At 41.4% G+C, this 10,940-nt stretch overlaps 1 non-coding gene across 1 annotated transcript; it reads right to left on the minus strand.

The window, feature by feature from the left end:
• Positions 1-8,512: 8,512 nt before the first annotated feature.
• Positions 8,513-8,585, minus strand: Trnak-cuu (transfer RNA lysine (anticodon CUU)). The gene has a single exon. It is a non-coding gene; the product is annotated as a tRNA-Lys (tRNA).
• Positions 8,586-10,940: the final 2,355 nt, after the last annotated feature.

Here is a 10,940-nt window from a genome sequence, read left to right on the forward strand (position 1 = left end):
GTAGTGTGTGAGCTTAGGGAGTGATGACCTTAGCAGTTAAGTCCCATAAGATTTCACACACACACACACACACACACACACACACACACACACACACACTCTGAATGTGTGAGCTGCTCCGCAATTGCGCTGCATAGCTGGCAAGGATAGTAAACAGGGGACATGTCGATACTATGGCAGAACCTCTTTGTAGATTTCATTCCGTGTACTGCGTTGGACAGTAACTATGCCTCGCAGACAGGTGCGTGAACAATATACACAATTATCATCATTTGAGAGAGGACTTGTAGCTGGGCTCAAAGAATCGGGTTGGCGTGATCACCGAATCGCTAGACATTTGAATAGGAGCGATGCCACATCTTCAACGATATTGGTAGAAATGGATGAAACATGGCCGAACACAACGGCAAGAAAGAAGTGGTCGTTCTAGAGAGACGACAGAACCAGAGGACGGAGCAGTCGTCAGAGGAGCACGCAGAGCACCGGATTCACCGTTTCATGGATCCAAGGTGTAACTGGTGCTTCAGGGACCACAAGGACCATTAACAGGTCACTTACAGAAAGTGGACTAAGCTCACAGCGATCCTTGGGCCAACTACCTTTGACCTCTGTACGCCAACAAGCCCGTGTGCAGTGGTGTGGGGAACGATCGGCCTGGAACCTCACTGACCAGCGTAGAGCTGTCTTCAGTGATGAGTCTCCCTTCGATTTGAGCCCCCGATGCCCAGCGAAATCGTGTCTGCAGAAGCCACAAACAGTGATGAGATATCATTCTGACTCACGCGCGCCATGCAGCCTGACAACCGAAGGGTGATGGACTGGGGTGCCATTCCATTTTATAGCAGGACCCCTATGGTTGTAATCTGCAACACCTTTACAGCACAGCGGTCCCGCCCGTTCTGTTGCCCTTCATGGTAAGCAATCCTGGGCTTACTTTCAGCAAGATAATGCCCGCACACCATGACGAGCGACTCTACTGCTTGTCTTCGTGCTTGCCAAACACTACCTTCACCAGCTAGGACGCCCGATCTCTCCCCAACCTGGAGCGTTTAGAGCATTATGGGAACGGGTCTCCAACGAACTTTGATTCTGACGAGCTGACACACCAACTGAACAGGATTTGGCACGGTATCCCACAGGACGACAGCAAACAACTCTTATCAATCAGTGCCAAGCCGAATAACTTGCTTGCATAAGCGTCAGGGTTGGAAAAACGCGTTCAATTTGTGAAGCTCTTTCTCTTGAACAAATCATGCATTTTTTCTGAAATTATAAACATGTTTGTCTGTGCAAGTACGTCACATCTACCAATTTCCGACCCATTTGGTCATTCCTTCGTGGTGCATTTTTTTTTCATTTTTATTTCTTATTTATATTGCCGTGTACTACCCCCTGCCCTTCCCCAAAGAGAGGAAGAGTATCTGGTGCTGTCTGTGATGGGTCAGGAAACGCTTGATTACTCACGAAGAGAGACATTCCTTCGCTGCACAACACAACACAAGAATCACTTCTCGGTGGCTACATTTCTGCAAGGTTCTGTGTTACATCACAGAGGTTGGCAGCGGACGGACAGAAAACACTGTAAGTAGGCTGTTTATGTTTTCTTATTGGCAACGTTACGTAGCGCTCTGTATGAAAATCAGTGGCTATGCTGTGTGCAGTCTGTGGCTAGTTTGCATTGTTGTCTGCCATTGTAGTGTTGGGCAGCTGGATGTGAACAGCGCGTAGCGTTGCGCAGTTGGAGGTGAGCCGCCAGCAGTGGTGGATGTGGGGAGAGAAATGGCGGAGTTTTGAAATTTGTAAAAATGGATGTTATGAACTGCTTTATATTATGACTTTTAATGACTATTAAGATAAATACATTGTTTGTTCTCTATTAAAATCTTTCATTTGCTAACTATGTCTACTAGTAGTTAGTGCCTTCCGTAGTTTGAATCTGTTATTTAGCTGGCAGTAGTGGCGCTCGCTGTATTGCTGTAGCTTGAGTAACGAAGATTTTTGTGAGGTAAGTGATTTGTGAAAGGTGTAGGTTAATGTTAGTCAGGGCCATTCTTTTGTAGGGATTTCTGAAAGTCAGATTGCGTTGCGCTAAAAAATATTGTAAAATATTGTGTGTCACTTTAGTGAATGTTTGAGTACGTTCAGTTTTGCTCAGCTGTTTGAAAAGCAAATAGTGTAAGAGGTTTATCAGCACAGTAATTCTAAAATTTTTCGAAGGGGACGTTTCAACACGAGCGCGCCGAAGTCAACCCATTTCTGCCGGTCCAGACTTAGGGAGGTCTTGCTCCTCTCTTTGTGGACAGATTATAGTTAAATACCATACAAGTTAAAGTGAATGTTTGTCATGTTGTTTGGGATCGCTGTAAACTGTAAGTATATCGATTTTTTTTAACAAATTGTCTTTTTGTAGTTCCTTCGATTGCGTAAAGATGCGCTGACCATGACTTGAAGTTAAGATGGTTGACTTTGACTGTTATGTCTTATTGTATTTAACTGGATAAATTAATTTTCATCCACAGGTAACGAACACTAAACACAACCGAATCTAAGAAGAAATATAAGCAGTACAGTGTTGACCTCATTCCTTCATTGTCAGACAAACGCTTTCCTATGTGCTTTTTATGCAACGAAGTGTTAAGCAATGACGCTTTGAAACCATTCAAGCTGGAGGGTCATCTGAGAAAGTGTCACCCTGAAAAAACAGGCAAAAATTTGAAATACTTTCAAGGCTTAAAGAAAAACTTCAAAAGAGACGCACGGTGGACTGCATGTTCGCTTCAACATCACAACGAGATGATGACGGTTTACAAGCGGCTTACACTCTCGCTATTTACAGCAAATTTTGAAAAACTGCATACTGTCGGCGACCAGTTAATTTTGCTAGCCGTCAAAGAGGTATTTTAATCTTTTCTACACAAACCTGCTTATGAGATATTCACAAAAATTCCTGTGAGCAATAACGCAGTTCAACAACATAACAACGCAATAAATGCCTAATAATGAAACGTTATTATTGTCATATGATCGTTTCATTGTGGGCCTAGACATCCACGAAGAACTGCTGTTTGCGAGAACTGTGACAGCAAACAATGATCAATATATCATGTTTAGAAAGATTATTTCATCGAAAAAGCGGTTCCTTTATCAAACAATATCAGAAGCACCATAAGGAGCATCTGCCACGTTTGGACGCTGTCGTGGGTTTACAAGTCATTTAAAACAAAATATGCCAAGGGTGTCTGTAATACACTAGGTCACCCATGGACAACATTCAGCTGCTAAAAATCTGAGTAGTAGACTGCTTCAATCTCTTCAGTTGTCATTAACGCAGTACACAAATTATGAAGTAATTCATTGAATTCTGGTGTATTTGTGCAGTTATGTGAAGAAAATGACGAGAATTTTGATCGATTATTCCTTCACACTGAAGTACGCTGGCTGTCAAAGAGCTTATGTTTATTGCTCATTTAACATCATCATCATCATCATCATCATCATTTAAGACTGAGTATGCCTTTCAGCGTTCAGTCTGGAGCATAGCCCCCCTTATACAGTTCCTCCATGATCCCCTATTCAGTGCTAACATTGGTGCCTCTTCTGATGTTAAACCTATTACTTCAAAATCATTCTTAACCGAATCCAGGTATCATCTGCTCGGTCTGCCCCGATTCCTCCTACCCTCCACTGCTGAATCCATGAGTCTCTTGGGTAACCTTGCTTTTCCCATGCGTGTAACATGACCACACCATCTAAGCCTGTTCGCCCTGACTGCTACATCTATAGAGTTCATTCCCAGTTTTTCTTTGATTTCCTCATTGTGGACACCCTCTTGCCATTGTTCCCATCTACTAGTACCTGCAATCATCCTAGCTACTTTCATATCCGTAACCTCAACCTTGTTGATAAGGTAACCTGAATCCACCCAGCTTTCGCTCCCATACAACAAAGTTGGTCGAAAGATTGAACGGTGCACAGATAACTTAGTCTTGGTACTGACTTCCTTCTTGCAGAAGAGAGTAGATCGTAGCTGAGCGCTCACTGCATTAGCTTTGCTACACCTCGCTTCCAGTTCTTTCACTATGTTGCCATCCTGTGAGAATATGCATCCTAAGTACTTGAAACCGTCCACCTGTTCTAACTTTGTTCCTCCTATTTGGCACTCAATCCGTTTATATTTCTTTCCCACTGACATTACTTTCGTTTTGGAGATGCTAATCTTCATACCATAGTCCTTACATTTCTGATCTAGCTCTGAAATATTACTTTGCAAACTTTCAATCGAATCTGCCATCACAACTAAGTCATCCGCATATGCAAGACTGCTTATTTTGTGTTCACATATCTTAATCTCACCCAGCCAGTCTATTGTTTTCAACATATGATCCATAAATAATATGAACAACAGTGGAGACAGGTTGCAGCCTTGTCTTACCCCTGAAACTACTCTGAACCATGAACTCAATTTACCGTCAACTCTAACTGCTGCCTGACTATCCATGTAAAGACCTTTAATTGCTTGCAAAAGTTTGCCTCCTATTCCATAATCTTGTAGAACAGACAATAACTTCCTCCTAGGAACCCGGTCGTATGCCTTTTCTAGATCTATAAAGCATAGATACAATTCCCTGTTCCACTCATAACACTTCTCCATTATTTGCCGTAAGCTAAAGATCTGGTCCTGACAACCTCTAAGAGGCCTAAACCACACTGATTTTCATCCAATTGGTCCTCAACTAATACTCGCACTTTCCTTTCAACAATACCTGAGAAGATTTTACCCACAACGCTGATTAAAGAGATACCTCTGTAGTTGTTACAATCTTTTATGTTTCCATGTTTAAAGACTGGTGTGATTACTGCTTTTGTCCAGTCTGATGGAACCTGTCCCGACTCCCAGGCCATTTCAATTATCATGTGTAGCCATTTGAGACCTGACATTCCACTGTATTTGATGAGTTCTGACTTAATTTCATCCACCCCAGCCACTTTATTGCACTGCAATCTATTGACCATTTCTTCCACTTCCTCAAATGTGATCCTATTTCCATCATCATTCCTATCCCATTCTACCTCGAAATCTGAAACATTACTGATCGCATTTTCACCTACATTGAGCAACTCTTCAAAATATTCCCTCCATCTGCCCAAGGCATCCACAGGATTCACCAGCAGTTTTCCTGACCTGTCCAAAATACGTGTCATTTCCTTCTTACCTCCCTTTCGAAGACTGCTAATTACACTCCAGAATGGTTTTCCAGCAGCTTGACCCATAGTCTCCAACCTGTTTCCAAAGTCTTCCCACGATTTCTTCTTGGATGCTGCAATTATCTGTTTGGCTTTGTTTCTTTCTTCAACATAACTTTCTCTGTCTACCTGGGTTCTGGTATGTAGCCATTTTTGATACGCCTTCTTTTTCCTTTTACAGGCTGCCTTGACTGTATCATTCCACCAAGCTGTTTGCTTCATCCTACTTTTACACACTACTGTTCCAAGACATTCTTTAGCCACTTCTAGTACTGTGTCCCTGTACCTTGTCCATTCCTTTTCTAATGACTGTAATTGACTACATTCAACTAACTGGTACCTTTCTGAGATCGCTGTTATGTACTTGTGCCTGATTTCCTTATCCTGAAGTTTCTCCACTCTTATCCTCCTACATATGGACCTGACCTCCTGCACTTTCGGCCTCACAATCCCAATTTCACTGCAGATTAAATAATGATCAGTGTCATCAAAGAATCCCCTGAATACACGTGTGTCCCTCACAGCCTTCCTGAATTCCTGATCTGTTATTATATAGTCAATGACAGATCTGGTTCCCCTGCCTTCCCAAGTATACCGGTGAATGTTCTTATGTTTAAAAAAGGAGTTTGTGATTACTAAGCCCATACTGGCACAGAAATTCAAGAGTTGTTTCCCGTTCCTGTTGGCCTCAATATCCTCTCCAAATTTACCCATAACTTTTTCATACCCTTCTGTTCGATTTCCAATCCTGGCGTTAAAATCACCCATGAGCAGAACACTGTCCTTGTCCTTTACTCTAACAACTACATCACTGAGTGCCTCATAAAAACTATCCATCTTATCTTGATCTGTCCCTTCGCAATGCGAATATACTGACACAATCCTAATTTTCTTGCTAGACACTGTCAAATCTATCAACATCAGTCGTTCGTTTACATACCTTATTGCAACTACGCTGGGTTCCATTTCTTTCCTGATGTAAAGCCCTACACCCCGTTGTGCTATTCCTGCTTTGACTCCTGACAGGTAGACCTTGTATTCTCCCACTTCCTCTTCTTTCTCACCCCTTACCTGAATGTCACTAACAGCTAAAACGTCCAGCCCCATCTTACTTGCAGCCTCTGCCAGCTCTACCTTCTTCCCAGAGTAGCCCCCATTGATATTAATAGCTCCCCATCTCATTACCATTTGTTTGCCAAGTCGTATCTTAGGAGTCCCTGATTTGTCAGTTAGAGGTGGGACTCCGTCACCTCCAAAGGTCCGAGGCATTTTGCTCTGATTGTAGCCAGCATCATATTTAAAGTACCAGGGAAGCAGGTTGCTAGCCTTACTTGCCCCGAGTCCCATTGGGTTTTACCCCTAACGACTGAGGGACTAACCGGTGGATTTGGTAGTCTTTGCCGTATGAGCACAAAGGTGACGACGACTCAGAATATGTCCGAGATACCCGTCCTTATTCCAAAGTAACTGGTATCCCGACTGTCGGGACCACTTACTTGGCCACTCATACGTTGCCCGTGGTTCATGAACTAGTACATGACTACAGGAACCCACACCATGAACCATTTAACAGAGTTAGTAAATTTAATGATGTTAACTTGCAATTACAAAGTGATAATGGATAAAAACAAAGTCCATCGTTTCAGATTTTCTTGCCCAAATAAAATTAATAAAGCAAAACATTAGATGACACCAATTTTACCAGTTTTCCAGTTTGTCATAGACAAACTGCCCGTATGATATTTCTACCTACGTCCAACATTTGAATGTCCATCACACAGAGCTTGAAACTAGGTTCCAGGATGTTTTGATTATGGAAATAACGCAGTGGGGTATCAGTCCATTAAGTGATTTTGAAGAAACAGATGTCATATTATAAGAACAACTGTTCGGAAAGGCCATTAACAAAGATCTTGAGACATAGTTTAGAAAGGGATATCAGCAATGCTGGCTTCAGCGAGACATACCTTTTACTTACCCTGCACTGCAGACTGCTGCGACAAAGTTTTTGCTAGCTTCTCTATCTTTACAGCTCGTGGAAGGAAGGAAAACTGGGTTTACCTTCCCGACCACATCGAGATGGGGACAGCAAGGTTAAGTAAAGATATTGAACAGTAAATGGAAAGTAAGAGGAAGGTGATAATGAGACGGAGAAAAGTGGGGAGGAGAGGTGAAATGGAGTAGTGTGTGTGTGAGAGAGAGAGAGAGAGAGAGAGAGAGAGAGAGAGAGAGAGAATGATGATGTGGTTTTTTGTGTGTTGTTTTACGTGATTTTGTATACTGTCCAGTTACCAATTTTTATCTACACATTAAGTAACTGTTCATTGTAGGCTATATCTAGCTCATAGTGCACTGTATGACTATCAAACTATATTTTGTGCGAAAGCTTTAATTTTTCTAGGTTTTTCAGGAACATATAATTACCAATTCTTATAGTTTCCACAGTCATTTATACTAGCCGGCGAGAGTCAAAATAGGCCCTAGGGTATTTCGCACCGTGCCCTCTCACTTGTCTAAAAAAGAAAAAGCTCACAAATCTTCGTTAATCTTTTTCGAAGACCTATAAGAAGGCTTGAAACAATGATTTCCACAAAATAAGTTCTGTTTTATTACGTATTATGTAATTTGGCTGTAACTATAGCATCTCTAAGAAGGTTCTCAGCGAAGTGAGTAGTTGAAATCGAACGGTAGCAATCGGTATTGACTCCTTTCAGACCCTTCCAGCTTTAGACTTTATGTAACACGGTGCTTAATGGGCCTAACATGTGAATAAATGACATTACTATGAAACTGATAATACACAATACTTCAGCGAATAATTTCTGCTCTGGTAGATATTTAAAATAAATACTTGTAGGATGCAGAAACTACACTATATTCCATAGAATGATCAGAGAGGAATCGTATACGGAATCTCATTACCCCAACAGTCTGAATACGTCTTATCGTCAGAATGATAACAGTACATCTGAAAAGTCAATAACAGAAGCCAATATGGCACTAGAGAGCGGCTTTTATTGGAATATAGAAGTTTACAGATTTTAATTTGCGTTCTCAGTAAATTTAGTGGTTCCCAAAATGCCCTTGACTTTCTCCCGTGAGTCATCCTCTCCACAACAGAGGTCAACGGGCGACAGTTGGCAGTCTCCCTCAAGAGCATTGCGTGAAACGAAAATGGCCTACGGTTTTCCCAGCAGGATTTATTCCGACCCATACCTCTCCACTAGAGGTATTACGACAAATTTTTCTTCGCGAAGTTAAAATTTTACGCCCAACGTGGGGCTCGAACCCACGACCCTGAGATTAAGAGTCTCATGCTCTACCGACTGAGCTAGCCGGGCTACATTTGTCAGTGATAACGTTACAGTTATTAATACTTAAGATACAAGACTTAGCTTGCATACAACTGTCGTTCTTCTTACAGATAAGAGTTATTTCTTTTACGTCCTGTCTGTTCTGTTGAACGCAATATCAAGTTAAATGTTTCTCAAATGAATCAGCTTACGTTCACTATCGCACTCTCCTCCGTCCATCAGACTTTCACACCGCTTTCCCTTCCCGACGGCGGACAATTTTAATTAAGTAGCTGCCCTTGGTCCTCCAGTACACCTATTATATAGGTTCCGAAAAATGATAAAGTAATTAGAATAAGCAGCAGGGCCTGTAAGACTAACCACACAATTTCATATCTAGCGATGCCATTTAATTGATAGCAATAATATTTTGGCTTATTTAACGGATACTTTCCGATAAATCAAAGGTAGAATAGCATTTCGGGCCAGGAGAGTGTTTTAGTATTTCTTCTGTATTCGTAATCCTCAAGCATTAGAACCACTTTAAACCGGGAACAAATGTTGATGGCACTATGCTATCACGTATGATGAAAGAATGTCGTTAATGCACAATTAATCGATATCGGAGCGACATTGTATTTTATTCGATAACAGCACTACGTAACTTCAATTTCACACATAAAATTTATGTGTGACTATACTGTATGTTACTAGACAGTCTTCAATGGAAATTATAAGATTTAATATAACTTAAGTTCTGAAGGCATAACACCAGGGATGAACCCTGGAGGCGCGGGAAGTGTATTGTTCCAGACGTAAAGCAACCTACCGTTTCTTTATGACAGCGAACCATTTAGAACAACAGCTAAGACGGAGAATGACATGAAATCGTCTACTTACCCGACTGTACCGTTTCAAACCCAGCAAAAATTTGAAGTATTTGTTGAAAGCATAGGTTTCTTAGTATTTCGATCTGAAATTCTAAAGTGACCAATTGATTCCTCTCTGATACTCACTTTCTTCCTTATAAACCTACTGCATTTACAGATGTCATCGCCTCTACTAACAATGAAAACATCACTAACTTAATGTCATATTTTAAGAAGAAAAAAGCACTGTTGTAAGATGACATCCCAAGTAATCGATTGTGTATGAAAATTTGGGCCATAATTTAAATTTTACGCAGATACGACTTGAGCGTTCCGCTTTTAAACATGCGCGCCAAACGGTTGTCTGGTACTCGCCTCGCCCCACTGCAATCGCTTAATGCCCAAGCGCGAAGTACCGTGTACTGTGCATTACAGTAAGAGCTTTACGCGTTACAATTTTGACGCTGGTACCATGCTTTGTTCATTGTGTCACAGTGGGCGGTTTGTAACCTGTGGTTTGCGCCAGAGATCTCTCTGCTTTCAACATTTTTATCACGGAGGGAAAGAAAGGAGGGAGACGCCCCTACAGACTTAGGCTGCACGTTGTTTTGAAACCGGAGTAGGCGGAGAATGCCGTTATCTCATTTAGCCCAGACCATCAGACTACTATTCACGATTGCTTCTTCTTCTTCTTCTTCTTCTTCTTCTTCTTCATTATTTCTGTAGTGTGCACGCAACAGCTGTTTTAAACACTAAAAATTGCAGTGCTTACATGAATAACATAGTGGCAGGAAAGCAATTTCGAATGTTTTTCTGTTCTTGAATACGTAGCTCTTCTAGCAATGCGACACATTTGGCCTCGTTAACGTAACTTGTTCTTTGCTGATATATTTAGAATAACCTACAAGAGAATGAAGTGACGTGAAAAGGGTGCTTTAGTAATTCTTGTAATTCCACTTTAAAAAAATAAAAAAAAACAACCTTACGTTCGTGTCCTTCGTTAGACCATAGACACCAGTGGCTGTGGCCGAGCGGTTCTAGGCGCTTCGGTCCGAAACCGCGCTGCTGCCACGGTTGCAGATTCGAATCCTGCCTCGGGCACGGGTGTGTGTGATGTCCTCAGGTTAGTTAGGTTTAAGTAGTTCTAAGTCTAGGGGACTCATGACCACAGATGTTAAGTCCCATAGTGCTTAGAGCCATTTGAACTACTTGAATCATAAATGTATGCAATAAAGAAGGAAGCAATTCATGCTATCATACCTTGTATGTGTCTACCAAAGTAAACTATTATTTAAATGTCAAACAAATAAACTGCATAGGAGTAAACCTCCATAAAGATAGAATTCTTGTTTTATTAGATTGTCAGTGCATTAGTCTCACTGTAGTTTAAATGTCTCCTCACTTTGAAATCTTACCTATGATGTGTCGTTCAATGTGTGACCGATACCAGCAATTTACGGAGTAAAAAAGCTGTATAATACTATAAATGCGATTACATGAAACGTCTCAAACGCTTAGTGATCGCACAATTGAC

This window comes from Schistocerca cancellata, chromosome 9 (genome assembly GCF_023864275.1).
Source record: "Schistocerca cancellata isolate TAMUIC-IGC-003103 chromosome 9, iqSchCanc2.1, whole genome shotgun sequence".
In the NCBI taxonomy this organism is placed as follows: Eukaryota; Metazoa; Arthropoda; class Insecta; order Orthoptera; family Acrididae; genus Schistocerca; species Schistocerca cancellata.